Source organism: Buteo buteo, chromosome 1 (assembly GCF_964188355.1).
Source record: "Buteo buteo chromosome 1, bButBut1.hap1.1, whole genome shotgun sequence".
Taxonomy (NCBI): Eukaryota; Metazoa; Chordata; class Aves; order Accipitriformes; family Accipitridae; genus Buteo; species Buteo buteo.
Genome location: NC_134171.1, coordinates 17824473 through 17841536, shown reverse-complemented (window position 1 = coordinate 17841536; position 17064 = coordinate 17824473).

Sequence of the window (17064 nt, the reverse complement as noted above, 5' to 3'; positions counted from 1 at the left end):
TTACATGAGTACTTATTTACTTTATATCTTTCTGATAGTACACTGATGATTCATATTGACTTGAGCATGCCCTAGTGTATTTACTGCAATAAAATGCACTGAAACAATCCCAATTATGTGATCAAAATCTTCAGTAACCCAGCTGACATTAAATGCTGACACTCCATCCTCACATCAAACTTCTATGCAGACTTGAGAGTCTTTTTTGTTGAAATCATGTCTACAGTTTTTATAAGTCTTTAAAACACTTTCAATGAGTTAATTACAATTCCAAACAGCAGATGTGGGTTTTAACAGCCATAGGGTTTCCACTAACAGGATATTTGAGCAAATAATCCTATTAACTTAAGTGAAACTAGCTCTCTTGCAGAGCAGCAAGAATACTGAACCAAGAAATAAGATATTACAAACAACATGGTTAAAATTAAACTCACATAAACTCTGTCTGCATTTATAGCCAGCAGCAGATCAGCACTGGTCCTATTTTACCCCAGTTCTGAATAATTTTTTAATGTAAGACCAGTGCAAGTGTCCTCAACCCTACTGCCTCTCTTGAAGTCAAAAGTCCTACTACTTCAGTTTAGCTCCCGTTTGGCCAGGCTTCTACACTAACCGTGCTAAATACATTCTCATTCAACATAGTATTTAAGTACATGCTTCGTGCAGCTGAACACAATGTAGACTAAAGCACCCACTTATAATGAGTATGGTAATACGTGCCCCTGAATTTGCTTTCCCTTCTACTTATAAGTATTACCAAGCATGAAGATGGTGACAGATCACTGGAGCTGTGAAAAGATTATCCAGAACACCTTATTCAACTGGTCATTTTCAGGCACAAAATCTGAGGGGACAGTTTTTTAATTTGAAATATAATCAGCTGACATTGTACTCCATTGTGGTGTGGTACTAAAAACCAAAGAATAAACCAAAGAATTCTTAAGTGCCAGAAGCAAGCCTTTAAAAAGACTTTCCAAAAGTTTTGAGTTGTTTTTTTTTTGCAGGATTATCTACTAGGAAAAAATATTTTTGTGTTTGTGTGTTGAAAGACGCTAAAAGACCATCGCTTCACTTTGTTAGAAAATAAGCACCCATCTAACAAAAAAACTTAATGCTTTAGTCATTTAATTCATTTCTTGCTCTGAGATAGTATGAGGTTACCGTCATATATTTACTTACGTAGTTCTTTCAGATATATCAAAGTGATACCTGAGGTTATGAGTAAAATCACACTCATGTTTCAACACTGTCAGACAAGGTATTTCGCTATTAATAAGTTGGAACTGGATCATTATCTTTACCAAAAGAAAATTATGTTGGGACCACCTACTTTAGCATTTTAGTTCAATCAAAAATTAGTGTTTTCAAGCCTGTCTCCCACTTATTGCCACATCCTATGCTCCACTTCACATTACAGAGCTGGTTTAGAGTGCAAAAGGTGCATTATTTTCAGATGAAACTAAGCTAGAAGGTATGTTCCAGGAGCACACCTAATAGTATCCACTCCTGGCTGGACAACTAATCCATGGGGCCAGACTACAGCAACTCCAAAGTAAACCTCCAAAAATATAAATAATGGGGACATAAGACCTGATCACTAGTGCAAGCTCCAAACAGCCTTTGACATGCACAAAACCAAAAGGCTAGACACGTTTGCACCTTTAAAGGCAAAGAAACAAAGAAAGTCAAGTGCATCTAGAATGAAACTGCTACTGAGCAAGATCTTTTGGGATCATATTTTAGGCTTCATGATCATAAGCCCTTTATTTGAGCTTCTATCCGATTCCTCTGATTTTGAGGTCTGTAAGTACTTTCCCTACAAAAGAAATAGCCGGACCTTGGGAAAATAAAGGCAGGCAACTGCTCTGCAGAAACTAGAGCAAACTAACAGAAGGAAGCGTATACTGCAGGCTGCATAACTTAACAGGCTTTACCAAGGCAGCCTGAGCACTGGAAGCAAGTCAGTGAAATCACCCCGAGCGCCAGGCAGCTGTGGTTACAGACTGTTTCCAGCCCCTGAGCAAGCTGCTTTCAAACTAGCTCAGATAGCTCTGTGCTCTGCTGCAGTCAACAGGCATAGCATAAAACCAATCCAGGAAAGAACTTTTGGTATGTGCTTAGGTTCATAATTAGGAAAGTGGGTAAGTGGATGCTTGAAGTTAATCACCTACTTAAGTGCTTTCCTGACTTACAGCCATACACTGGTATAACCAATAACTACATCTTTACGTAGACTCCATTTTATAATTCTATACAGAAGCAGAAAAGGAAAGTATTCAGATTAAAGAAGGGGGAACGAAGCTGAGCAAATTCTGTTCATACTAGTTTTGTTGGCTTTCTTAATGCTGTCATACCAGTTTGACCTTTATTTAGAAATCTGTTTGATTTTTGCCATTTGAGATTGATATGTTTCTAAGCAATAGACTATTCCTGGAAGGAAAAACATTTCTTCCTTTCCCCTTTGCTTTTCATTTTTCCTCATATTATAATAATTTGTACCATTTCTTACTTCTATTGCTAAATAGATACAGTTGTTAGGTTTGCAGTAATTCCAACCATAACTGTTCAGTGTATATGGCAGAGAGCTGTTTCCTGTGCCTCACCCTGGTGAAGCAGCTTTCTGAGTAAATATTTACAAAGAAATTATTTCAGTACAGTTTAATTAAAATGTTATTTTTTTAAAGAATAAGAAATACATGAAGCTGATATGATTAAATCAAATGAAAAATCAAAACAAATAAGAAAACATGAGCTAGAGTCAGTATAATCCTATTGATCACTGTAAACAACACAACATTTATTCTTGAGAATGATCATTCAGGACAGAATATTTTCTGTTCATTGAATTCGTACAAAAACCCTTGCACACCTTTGTGTTTGCTAAACACTCTCCAACATACTTCATAAAAAGTGGAAACAATATTGTTAGCCATTCTGAAAAACTCCCAGGTTTCAGTAAATGCAGTTTATTCTGCTTACACCAGAATCCAGCCAGATGCAGTTACAACATCAGCAAGGGCACCTGTTAGTCCAAGGTTTGATCTTCACTCTCTGAAGTGTTGTTCAGGTTACTAAATACTCACTACATTTTATTTCAGGGGTACGAAAACCATCCCTGTGCAGATTATATTTCAGATTTGGTGTTACTCTTTTCTCCAGAACAAAAAGATACCATATAGCCTCAGTCTTGCATATTTTAAACCAAGCTTTACTAAAAATTCACCTGTGAAAAAGTGACAAAAAAATGGCTACAGGATGACAAAAGAAATATTTTGCAGATACAGATCTGAGTAATGAAACAAGAACACAGATATCTTTGGTTTTGAGCTATATGTATATCCATTTATTTGCAGTCAGGTAAGCTAGGATGGAATTTTTGGAAAATTGCTACAAGAGCAAACACTTGTCCACATAAATTGTCTTGCAGAAGCAAGGCCTGAACTTATTCAGAAAAGAACCCAAATTTAGCCAGAAGCTTGATATTAGCTCAGTTTCACCCTTTTTAAAGGTAAACTCACCCAAAGATGCTATAGATTTATAATCCCTAAAAAGAGGTCCCATTAGACAAATAACAATGGAAGAGAACAAACTAATCCTGTAACTAGAGCAAATTCAGAAATATCAAGACATATGTTTGAAAAATGATTTGAGAACAAATCTGTTCCCTACCTGCTGGGCCCCTAAAGGCTATGACCTTCCTTACAGTCCATTTTTCTTACCCAGAAGTTTCCCAAACTCAATACATGCTGCATAATCTGCTCAAGAAAGCCATGTTCTTTCTATTCCCTCTGAGACTTAACTCTTTGAGTGTTCACACTACTGTAACTTAACTCCTTTACAAATTTGTTTCCAGTTGCAAATTCACTATGTCCTCTTCCTCGGACTCTTTCTCACCCTTCTAAAGAGGCAAGATTTTTTTCTCTTCATGAAAGAAATCACTTATTGTAATAATCCTATTCTTTCACACCTAAACCTTCTCCCAGGTGAACATGGTTAACTACTCCCAGGGGAACCACCTCCCTCTACCCTATGGACTTCACCCAACCAGAGTGTGACAGCCAGAGCAATACAGATAGGTAGCTATTCTCTCTGTGCCCAGTCATGGGTTTATTAACAAAACACAACATAGAGTAAACTGTGTACAAAAAGTTAAATTGACTATCATAATCAGACTGGTTATAGCTCTAAGCTTGAGTGATCAGGTTAGATAAAAATAACCTTTGTGTCCTATTTTCTAATCTGAAATACGTCTCTCTTGGAAGAACAAAAAAAAGAGATGCTGGTTTATAGCCTTCATTTGGGGAGTGATTAGCTTGTGCCTTGCATTATTCAGTGCTTGTACTGGGTGAGTATTTGAATACTTTTTCCTTTGCTCTAATTCTTTTGAAGATAGCACATTAAAGTTTTCTGATTCTAGTTGTTGGTTTTTTAAAAAAAAAAAAAATTGCTGACACTGCCTACAAAGCCCACAATATGTGCTGGAGTCAGGAGCATTGGTTATGTTAGAGGCAAGTTAGCAGATCCTCAAGCAACCTTTCCATAAACTCCAGGATCCTTACTCCTCCTCAGGCAAAGAAGCAAGATGACTACCAGATCACTTCAATATTTTGAGGAAAGGCGATTTCTAAGTCATCATTTCTCAAGCAAGCTATATCAAAATGAAATGAAAGCTCACTAAAATGAAACTTCAGGAAGCTTATGTAGCTTGGAGGTTTGTATAGCTTGTACCAAGAGGATTTCCTTATAACCTTTTCCTTTAGCTACTCTTGCCTGTCACTTATACAAAGAAGCAAAATTTGTTCTCAATATACAGCAGAAAAAAACTTGTCATAATGACCCTTTCTTTATATATTTTTGCAGACTTCGTAACACTATATTCACCTGTCTCTCTAATTCTGTCATATTTATAAGAAGCAATGTAAAGGAGGAAAAAATGTTTAATAATATGTATCAATATTCTTTTTTTTTTTTTTACTTTCATTTTCATACTGAGCTTTGCTTGCATGACGAGGGATTGCTGCTGGTTTATGTGTGTGTACCTAGGGATAGGTGCGTGTATATATATATGGCTTTGTTTCTGAGAGAGAAAAATCTGCTGCAGGTCATCAGGATTCTGCATAGAGTTGAACTGTTTCTTCACCTTGAAGGTTTGTTTGTGTTTAATGTTACAAACTGGCATTTTAAGGAAGCATATTGGCTCCAGAAGACTTGTTTTAAATGCATTTCCCTGCTCCGAGGCATGCTATTTCTTGACTGAACACCTCTGTAACCAAGAGGAAATGTCTTTCCAGATAACCAAAAGGGTGACTGTTTTCCCATGTCTGGAATCGCCACCATCACTTAAGTTTATATCTTTAGAGAGGCCCACTACATCATCGTTTCTGCTTCTAGTGGGAGCACAGCTGTGCTTCCGAGAGTAAAATCTAGCTGTAGACAGTATAGCCAATTCCCCTGTTGGTGAGAACAGTTGCATCAGACACTGGATGAAGGGTCACTGTGAAGCGTGCAAGAGAAAAACAAAATCAAACTAGATGTGACGCCTTAATCATCCCAAGTATATTAAAAGTTTTGACAAATGAGACATGAAATAACGGGGAGAAGAAACTTTACATACCTTTAGAGGAGAAGGTCTTAATAGATATTGAATTTATTTACCTCGTAATATTATTAAGTATAAAAGCCCAGTCTTTCAAGGCTGTGTTAAATTTCACACATTTTACACTAAAGCATTTTCCACCTGTCTTTTACATATTGGAAATTATTTCTTGTTCTACTTAATTACCATTCTCTCTACATTAAACCACATATAAAGTTATTGACTGTTGAAATAATGAGGGAAAAATTATAAATTGTGACATTCTATACTTTTGTATTTGACTTTGTCTTGAGTGACATTGTTTTATTAGAAATATAGCACAATATTTTTAATCCTTATCTGAAGATGTGAAGCATCTGACAATGTAGTGGTTAATAGGGAATCCTTACTGAATAATTTTGTTTAGCAGGCCTCAGTAAAGGTTGACAGAAAGCTCCAACACTATTTGATACTTAAAAAAATGGATTGCTATTTCAAAGTTTTCTTTAGTGATCTGAAAGTAAACAGAAGATCCAAAAGATGAAAATGTGCATCTGATGCAAAATTTGTTGAATTTGTCAAGGATGGTGAGAATGAGCTTGTTGCACTGTACTCAGCTTATTAAATAAAATGTGGGTCTCACTATAGCCAGGTGGAACACTGAACATTTATAGGAAAAAAGAAACATAGGCATTTCCTACAAAATGGAGAACCATATTTTAGGCAGTGATGGTCAAAAAAATGCAGGGACAATAGGACAGACCCCATGAGTTCCTCTAGAAAGGCTAATGTGATTCAGACAGTTATATTCTAGCAGGGAAGTAATGAGTATCCTTTAACTGAAGTAATTTTACTTCCAATATCTCACTTTTGAGATATTTTTTTTTTCATTCCGCTGCCTGTTTTTCTTCTTCCTTTTTAAGTGCATTGAGAATCTAGAAAACATGCCAGCAAGGATCATTAAAAAAAAAATAAATTTGAACTCTAGAATATGGCTTATTTTGTAACTGCAGTGTAGAAATACCTCTGCTTCCTCTCTCACTTATGAGAGGCTTAGTATTATACCAAAATATTTCTAAGTCACCATATCAAACCTGATTTTTTTCCTCTCATCCACTTAATAAACGTGACTCCAAAATATAAATCAATATATTTCATGGTGAAGCATGTTTCTTAAAAGAATGTTGTCATTGTTTACCTGTTTAAAAAATACAGTTTGAGGACTACCTGAAAAATGTCACAAATGTTGACCATATCCCTCGAGTATTTTCAGCCTGAGAGTGATGGTGTTCCTGAAATGATACCTTTGTGCACTTTTAACAAAGGCTGGGGCATGGGGGTAGGAGGGGAAAGAGGAACTCTGCCATTTGGTCATGTTTTCCTTCCAAAACAGTCTATGATGTTCACCCAGGTCATGGGAGACACAAACAAAGCATGTTATCCTCTGCCCTAGGAAGTTAGAACAGACATCTCCGAGTACTGAGAAGAGCCTGATAGCTATCATACCACCGAGGGCTTAGGGCAAGGCTTGCTTGTCTGCTGACTCACGTGCTCTTTCTTTTTACAGGTGTCCACTTTGTATGGATTAGCTAAATAGTTGCATTGCCTATTTGGTGACTAGCTGGATATCCATGTAGGGTCCTGTCATGAGGGCTGATTGGAGTTCAAGCTTCTGCTTCATTTGTTTCTCCAGCTTGGTTTTGTTTTATACCTTACCCTCGGTTTTTTGTCCTCTACTGTGTATATGTTTATCATCTTATCCTAGCCATGGTTCTTGTATCATCTATTACACCACTAACAGCAGCATTATTTTATTAGCAAATTCCAAGGTCTCACTTCTGTGAAACAAATAAAATGCATCCCAAATAATATATGCTGTACAAATTGGTGATAGAAGTGGTATAATAATATTTAACACTTAATGTTGAACCCTCTCCATACCAAGACATCCTTGGGCTACATTGATTTGTCACATGCTGTATAAGACTTTGTTCATGACAATTTTGATCAGAAGTACTCAAATTTAACAAACAATCAGGCCACAGATGGCAGTTAATCTAGTCTTTGACTAAATTAATTGCTTTCATAATTGGGTACACATGGAGCTGTTTAAACATTAAGCACAGTGCTCTTAGGTAACTTTAACAAGAGAAAGTATGGCTGTTTTAACCAAATGCTTTGAGCAGCTGAGAGTAACAGGAGAGTGTGTGTCATAGGAAAAAAAAAAAACCAGAATGCTGTGACTGCATTTAGCTCTGCAGAGACAAGAAACAGCAAGATTAGAATTGTCATGTTTGGTTAAATTTCAGAAATGTTTTGTAATTGCACAGAGGTAGGAAACTTGTTACTGTTATCCCCTGACTGGGCACAGAGTTAGCCTAAATCTTTGGGAGATAACATGTTTTACCAGTTTCCCCCACACTTAACCAACTAATTGCCCATATATGAAAATAAGGGGAGAGGAGTTTTAGTTACTACTTGCACAACCTTTTCAGTGCTGGAGTGTGCAAACCTTGTTGAAGCTCTGACATACCTAGCCAGGGACCCTTTGTGGGGAGGGTGGTGATAACCAGGGTCAGCACATGATAGCTGTGGTAAGGGAAAGCTGGTAAGCACTGGAATTCCAGGGAGTGGGGATTTTGTGTGGGTGAATTTATATACTTATGTAGCACTCTACACATAAAGCTGCTTGTGCATCATAGCAGGTTATGCTGACCTTGACTGGTTTCTACCTGACAGGCCAAGTTCCATCTTAGCTCATCAGGTAGTTTTGGGGAGATCATTTTTCAAATATGCACAAGCTCCTGTCAAGCAACCTACAGATCTACACAGAGCTACACAGGAATTCCCCAGCAACAGATCAAGCTCCTGTCTTGCAGGCCACACCTGGTAAGTCTACACCAAACAGAAAACCATCTCCGCTGAAAGTCCTAATATCCCTGAAAGCACAATGAACATTCTGTCACATTCTGACTCTATATTCCAGCTAGTAAGTTCTTCCTACCCTTTCCTTTTCTACAAAGGAAATGCAAGATGTTTTAAACTAAAATATTTTCACTGATAAGAAATATTGATCCTAGCAGTGCAAATATGCTATTTCCAATAATCTGTTGCTAATAACCATGCAAAACAGTTGTACAAGGTCAATGTCGAAATGGAGCTGAGATTTATTTTCGAAGCAGCGCTCCATGTATAAAAGGAGCATTCACAGGGGACAAGGCCACTGCTGAGGAGCTTAATGAGTTCTTTGCATCAGTGTTGGAGGTGGGAGAAGCTAGGGAGATCCTTATGCTGAACCCTTTATTTCTGGGAGGAGGGAACTTGGCAGAGGAGTTGTCTGAAATCAAAGTGGCTGTGCAAGAGATATGGAACAAGTTGCTAAAATAAACACTAAAAATAAATCACCAGGACTTGAGTATTCACTTGAGTTCTAAAAGAATTCCAGATTGAAACAGCTGAATTACTAGTGGAAGTGTATGACCTCTTATAGCTTTTTTGAATCTGAGGACTGGAGATAGCATCCCTAGAGATTAGCTATCTTCCAAATAAATACAATTTTTAAAAAGATCAAAATTGCTTTGGATTTTAAAAGCTTGTATGCTTTCTACAATGAGTTTGTAGCTAAATCTATTCCACTTTCATAGACCTCTAGATACAACGATAGAAGATTAGAACCCGCTTTAATCATCAGCAACCGATGCTGTTGGTTTAAGACATTCCTACCACCTCCCTTGACTCTCCAGTCTGAATGACTAGTTGAATGAATCACAGTGGAATCTATTTTATGGCAGCAACACCTGGTTGATAAATGTTGAGAAAAGCTGACTGTGAGAATGCCTAAAAACCTAAGAATATGAGAAATAATCTAAACAGAGAGGGCTTGTTACAAGGGTGTGAGAAGTACTCAGTATGAAACCTTGTCAACCAAATCTGAAGTGGTGGTACAGCCGTGGCTTGTAACAGTATTCATGTTAACACTCAAGTCTATGGTTAATTTTTTATTTTTAATAGTAAAACACTACAGTGTAAGATAGAGTGCCTACCTTAAAGAGCAAAACATTGCCAGCTCTCACACTCGCATTACAAATTCTGTTATTTCTTTAAGCCCAAGACTGTAGAATCAGTGAAGACAGGAGCCTCTTTGTATCCCTTTGAAAGAAATTAAATACATAATAGTGCAGAAAAGGTTGAAAACATACCTTGATTCAAGCCTAAGCAGCAAGGCAAGAAAAATTGCACAATGGAAAGTAATGCAATAGAGAAACTGGATGGAGAAGGAATATATCTGAATCATTGTGGCACTGTGCCCAAACTTGAAGGAGCAGGATCCCAGCATTGCTCTGAAGTGGTTATAGCACACTTAGATGCACACCAGTTTCTTAGCCATCTTGCTCTGTGCTGTGGGGAGGTATTACCAGGGAATATAGATATCTAGCTGTGAAAACATCCTTCAAGGCAAATGGTGGGAACTTAAACGCTTAAATTTTTAAACAAGAGGAAGAAAGGGAAGAAACAAATGTTTGCATTTTTAGAGGAAGTGGACTTGCTTAAGATAGAGAAGGAAAAGAGTAGTTCTGTTTGCATCTGAACCCATGAATACTTGGAATGAAAAAGGCCTTTCCAGGGATGACCAAATTATGGGAAAGGACAACAGCAATGTTACTCTTTTTCTTATGATGATCTGCAGTACATCTACTCTGCCGTCTGCTTTTCTCAGCAGGAATCCAATGAGGAACTGTTCAGTCTGTCATACTCAGCCTACTGTGACTTCATTTTTTTATTAGCTGAGGGGATTACTTCATGTAGTCCCAAAAAGGAATACTTAATGTGAATCTATAATTGTTCTGTTAATTTGTTTGAATTAACCTAATACAAAAATAGTCTTTAAAAATTAATGTGCAAATGGTCAGACAATGTAAGAAAATCATAAAATCAAGTTTTAAAAAAGCTACTTGAGAAATAACATGAACCAAAAAATCATTCCATGTGTTTGATTTTAAAATATAAGTATGAAAAAAAGGGACAATAAGAAAATATCTTGTTTATGTTGAATTGCCTTGCAAAATAGAAATGTTATTTTCAGTCCTTTTGCAGCACTACTAAGATTGATTAAAACCACATGAAAAGATACCTATTGAGAAGCAGCAGACAAAAACCCAAACATTTCAAGAATGCAGTTTTGTGAAGCCATACAAGGCCATAGAAAACTAAACGCCACAGCACTGATCTAGCTAGTGAAATAGTTGCATTTCAAGAATAACCAGGTCCTTATTTTCTTATTAGTTTGGGTCTGAGAAATCATGTTGCACTCTGTTTATTTTGCTAAAAGAGTTGTGAATTTCACCCACAATGTTCCTCCTTTCTTCTACTTTTTTTCAATTTGAGATATTTAGCTTGAAAATTGAAGACATGGAATTGGTGGGAAAGGAGGCAGAAGGGAGTTGAGTGGGGGATTCAGAAGATAACATAACCTGAACCACAGACAAATTCAGCTAAAAGAAAGGTTATACATAAAATTGATAAGATGAAGCTTATAGATGTAATAAAAATAGTTGTTCTAAATCAAACCATGAAGAGGTCTACTGCAAGAGGCAATAACTCTGCAAGTGATGTTACAGGAAATAAACTGCTTTACTCAAGCGACCAATGAGCCATTCAGTCTCATTTCCTACCACCTCCCATGGCAGATGCGGCTTGGGTTGGCTATAAAATTGTAGCCTATGCTGGAAACCACAGCTGGAAAGAGATGCAAAGGACTCTAAAACATGGATTTCTGCAGTAAAAACAAAAACAAAAGACCCGTTATGGGCATACACCTTCCTCCTCCCAGAATCACACACACATCCACTCCTGGGGAGATGCTAGAGACCTAGGCGGTGTTACCCTACGCTCTGCTTCCTGGGCAATGACTCTGCTGGAGCAACAAGCTTGTGGATTGGGTGTTGCTTATGTGATACTCTCCCTCTCTATTTAGACTGTAATCCTTCTGGGAGAAGGAACCACATCCTCTGTTTGATGCTCCAAGTGTGCTGCATCTTGTCACATGCTCTGTTGGCACTACTGTCATCCAGGGAAACCCACCCAGTGTGACATTCCACGCAAGGAAGAGTACGTTTGGGGGAAAAAACTTCCTTTTTAGCTTAAATAATAATTAATCTGTCATCTGCAGCAGGACTAGCAGCCCTTGTATGACTTAGCTTTAGCGAGTTCTTATCTAGTGTAATTGTAAAAGTAATTCATGAAGACAGTAAACAGTTGTCTTTTCAATAATAGCATAAGTTTGGATCACCAGCGCATGCTCTGATGGCTGGCTCAGTATTTCATGTCTGTCTCTAATATTAAGCTGCAATTAGTGATCTATTCTCTCTGGGTTTAATAGCAGTATATTTTCAGCTGCAGAGTTGCTCTGGTGATGGCATACTTAAATTACTTGGCCACTTGGGAAACTTTAGAGAGAGTGAGTGACATTACTCAGCTGTGTGGAACATAGGATAACAGTTTAAATGGAAGGAAAAAACAGCCATATTTGATGGATAGTGCTATGGAGACATCACTTAGGAGTATATATCGGATTTTACCTTCCCTCTAAATTTAATTTTAATAGTCAAATAATGACATGTTAAAACAGCAGTCTAATCTATAGAAGACTAATTTGTTATTTTTTGGCATTTCAAGCTGTCTCCTTTCACTTACACACCTTTTTCTTCCAGGCTAGTACTGAAGCATAGGATATATCATCCTCATAAGAACACTTTAAGAATAATAAATGTTTTAAATTAGTACTGAACAAAAGTTGCTATATTTCTAGTTGCAAAGTGTCCTGTTTTTTCTAAGATAACGCCATAGTCTTTCGTGTATTTTGTGTATTAGTATTTGATTTCACCTTACAAGCCTGTATTGTTTAAAGCCCTATTTTTTCTACCTTACTGTGCACTGAAACGTAGCTCTGCTTTAAGCAGTGATTCTGTAAAGTAACAATTTGGATTCCACTCTGACCAAATGTGCTCAGCTCACCACAAAAGTTGTGTGATTTTTTTCTAGCTCTAGGGGTTTGTCTAAATGTAATGCAGCCTTCATACACGTGTGTTCTGGCGTAGCAGAACATGTGTGTGATGAGACCATGGCGCTTCGGCCACAGTAGCACCAGAACCTTAGCCTCTAAAGAGTAGTGATAAACAAAGATCTGAAAATAACCTATGAAAATGTCACTGTATATTCTAATATGGTATAAACTGAGAGCTCTATTCATGTTTTAGTTACCCATGTAAAACCAAGTGAATCTATTTCATGAACATTTACTGTAGAGTTTTATTACAATGCTTGCTTGCTACAAACAAGGCTAGTTTGATACATGGAAGTGACATCTCTATTAAATCAGCTAGTATAGTTAAAGTAGACAGGACATGAAGAATATTGGTGTTCTTGAAAGCTTGGCTGCTTTTTGCTAAGTTAATTAGATGGTCTGATAAGAAAACATCCGCTCAGATACAAACTTTGTTTTACCTATTTAGATCCTCACAGCTTTAAGAGCACTACTGCTAGAACATACGATAAGAAGCATTTTCCCATTTTTTGCCTTCCTGTACGAGGGATAAAGATGTTTGTGAAAAACGGTCATCTGCCTGCAATAATCATGTTTCATGTACTTAGAATTAGGTCAATAACAGGGGCACAAATACAGCGCTGACTTGACTGGCTTAGTGCTGCCCTTCTACTTGAGGAAAGCTTCACTTCATGAATTTCCTGGTACTTTTCTCTAGGTAGAGATTCAAGGAGCAGGTTTTAGCTAAAAAATGTTAGTGTACACTTAGAAATTCACCTTGGCTAGCTTTCTATTAACCTGTGCACAGACACAGTGGTGCACATATGTTGAAAGATAGTGATATCAGCTAATGCTGATGAGATTCACAAAAGCAGACCCTGTAATTAGGACACAGCAGTACTTTTCATCATATATATTGCTGAAATACACAGTCACTGAACACCAAATATTAAACCCTGAGATTTCAGATGTAAACAAGTGCCATTTCTTTCTTCATCTTTAAGAGATTTCATATTAAATTATAGTGTCTCCTTCACACATCACCATTTGTAAACTATTTTGAATTTTACAGGAGCACAGGGAGATAAAAGGCCTAAACCTCAGGGGCCTGGAACGCTTGCAAATCTTACTTCTTCCTGGTGATCCAAAAGCCGATGAGCAGACCTGAAGTCGCCTGACTTTTCTGCCTTGTTAAAAAGATAATTCTTTCACCTGTGTGTTAAGTGGAAACTTCTCCAATCATTCTTATTTGAGTTTGAGCTTTCACTTTCCTTACTAGAACTGATGAAAATGCAAGGAAATGTTTTGGGTTAAAGTGTCAAGGCTCACATGGCCCCTAACCCAGGTGTCAGCCACTAACTGTGAAGGATTTTAGCTTTTTTTACAAAATAATTCTGGATCTTAAAGATATTTTTGTGTAACTTCACACTGATTGAGGTTGTTATGAAAATTCAAAGTCTAAACTATTAGATTAGGCATAATCTTTTCACCTGGGCCGTGCTGCTTGCCACCACAGGCTGGGAGGCAGTAGGTAACGGGATGGCACACCTCTCACAGCATTCTTGCCGTACAGCACTACCGCTGCTGGTCCAGGTTCTCCTGCTGGATGTTACCTTCCTCCTCCACTGGAGGAAAAAGAATAGGCTGTATATCAAATTTGGAATAGTGGAGGTATCTGCTGGCAGTAGGTGAAATAGTAGGTGGAGCAGTGGTGCCTCAAACTACAGAAATCCAGCTGCAGTGGAAAATAATTATTCTTCCCTAGCTGTTTGTGCTTACCTCTCTTTTGGAGGCTGCCAACCTCCTCAGCCACAGCTTTTCACAGTACAGTGTATCAGTTTAAATCTCTGAAATTCATGGTATTCTAGCTGATGAGACTGTGCTCTTCTGCATCTTGTCAGACCGTCACAAAACTGCTGTGCTGGCTGTCCACTCATCACAGCCTGAATCTAAGGACGAGATTGCACCTGAAAAATCCTGTTGCTTTTGAATAGGTGTACTTTTCCAGGTCCTGAATTCGAACTCAGCTTTATGCAGGCAACTCTAGAGCAACTTAAATACTTTGTATGAATGTGCCTTTAGGAGTGACCACAGGGATTCTGCCTTAAAAGCATGAATAAAAGCATGTGCAGATAGCTGAACAGAACTGGAAGGTTTGCTTGTCAGAGCTTCTTCTGTGGAAGCTATGTGCTAAGTCCCCTAGCATTTTTTTAGATTAAGTCCTCAATGATCAATCAGGAAAAAAAAATGGCAATTTAAAAAAAAAAAGGGGGAAAATGGCCTATATACTTGATTGCTGAAAATGACATTTTTCCTACATCTAACACTGCAAAAGTGGTATATCTTATGAGCATTTCTGAATTCTTTATAATGTGCTAAATTGTTAAAAAGTGAATATTGCAAACAGGTTTAAGTAGTCAGGTATTGTATTGGCAATCTAATACTCACACTAATTACTAAATAACCCTTATTCTGTTTGGCTAGATCCTGTACCTAAATGATCATGTTAGTGTTTATGGTGAAATCTCCTCTAGTGTCATTTTTTTTTTACCCTTTTATTTTCTGCTGTGGTGTATCGTTCAAGTATGAATGATTCTCTGCAATACTTATTCATAAAGCTATCACACAATTCATCATTTAACTCTTTCTTGTTTTACCAGGACACTGACAATTTCCAAGTTTACAAATTGCATTCATGTGAAAGAGGGGGCTCACCACTTCAGGAGGTACTCCAAGATAGCATCTGCAAAAGACTTACTACAGGGTTTTGACTGTTCAAGTTAGACTGTTTTAATTACACTTCATCTTACCCCCAGTTTCCGCAAAGCAGTACTTACGCGACAAAGAGCCATGTAAAGCTGTCTGTACAGAAGTGAATTTCACCTTTGGGGATTAATTATAAAGAGGTTTTGGTGATGAACAATTTTGCAATGTTTCAATAAGAGAGTTAAATCTCCCCAATGTGTGTTCAAAAAAATTAATTCAAAATGTCAGATTTTGATGGGGTTGTGGTATCAAACTGTCAGCATCTGTGACTGTTTTAATTTCTCTTTACCCCCAAATTAATATGAGATGAAACATACAGAAAGAATGGCAGTAATAATTCCTGTATCTTCAGACAGAATTGCACTGGACTTTGCCTCCAGAGCCATTTCTAAGTAACTGACTCCCTGATCCCATAAAAATTAGGTAGGATAGGCAGCTAAAATTAACTAAATCAAAATTATCCCTCACTGCTCCAGCTTCTGTCCTCAATCAGACTTTGAGTTTTGATCCAACCCTTGTTCAGAAAAGTGGAATCACTTCTATAAAATCAAGTACAAATCCACCTAAGAAGTGACCTCTTGGCTGGAAAGTCATTTTCATAGAGAAGAAAAACCAGTACGGCTAACGTAAAAATAACACCCCTGATGGTTTGACAAAGCAAGATCCTTCGGTTACCTGGTTCAGTTTTAAGTTTGGAAGAATAAAACATCTCAAAGGGAGGGAATGGTTCAAAACCTAGTCTCTACAGCATATCTGATGTCTAGGCAGTATTTTCAGAAGGCCTAGGAGTTCAAAATCTAGGCGACTATAAAAATTCAGTTTGAAATTCTTTCTTTCCCTTTTCCTCCTCCTGCTCCCTGAAACCTGCCCGCCAACTTTGCTAGCCAGGTTTACTTCTTTTTTCTTTCATGCATGGGGAATCCTCTCAAACAGGAGGAACCTTGAAACTACAACAAAAAGTGTGTTAAATTAACAAAACGGGGTGGCGGGGGGAGGCGGTGTAGTTTCTCCGCTACTCTTTATTTAATCATAGACATCTCACAATAAAACTCTTCAGATGCAGGGCATTTGTGTCCCTACAAAACTGATTCATGTCAGATAACCTCAGGGATTCAGTTAAATGAATAGTGTTTAAAATTCCTGTGTGTTGAATTCATTAAGCTCAATTAGCTGTTTTACAGAAGTGACAAAGTTTATTTTTATGAAATTTCTTTACAAAAAAAGACGTGACCTGCCATCTGTTACCAAAGTTTTGTTCATTCCAGTGGAAGCAGAGCTGATCTTCAGGGCTGTGCTCTACAAGCAATCCCTGAATATGTCCTTCACCCACAAAAAAGAACATCTTTAAGGAGTTCAGAAGGAGATACCCACCATGGAAGGTTTGCATGAGAAGCAAATGCACGACAGCTTGTGTTTTTTTTAAGCCCACCTTATGGCAAAAAAATTATCTTTTACTGGAGAATATTATTAGTTTGAAACTGATGCATTCTATCCAAATAAGGTTACATTTTAGTTTGTGTGGGTTTTGACAATGTCTTCCCAGAGTTGCCTTGGCTTTTGCCACTTCTCTGAGGCAAGGCTGATGGTTTTTCTTGCTGTTTGGAAGTCCAGTGCAAATAAGAGAGCCAAGATACTCGCAACAGATCTGAGGTGAAGAAGGAGGTAGCCAGGACACTGGCAA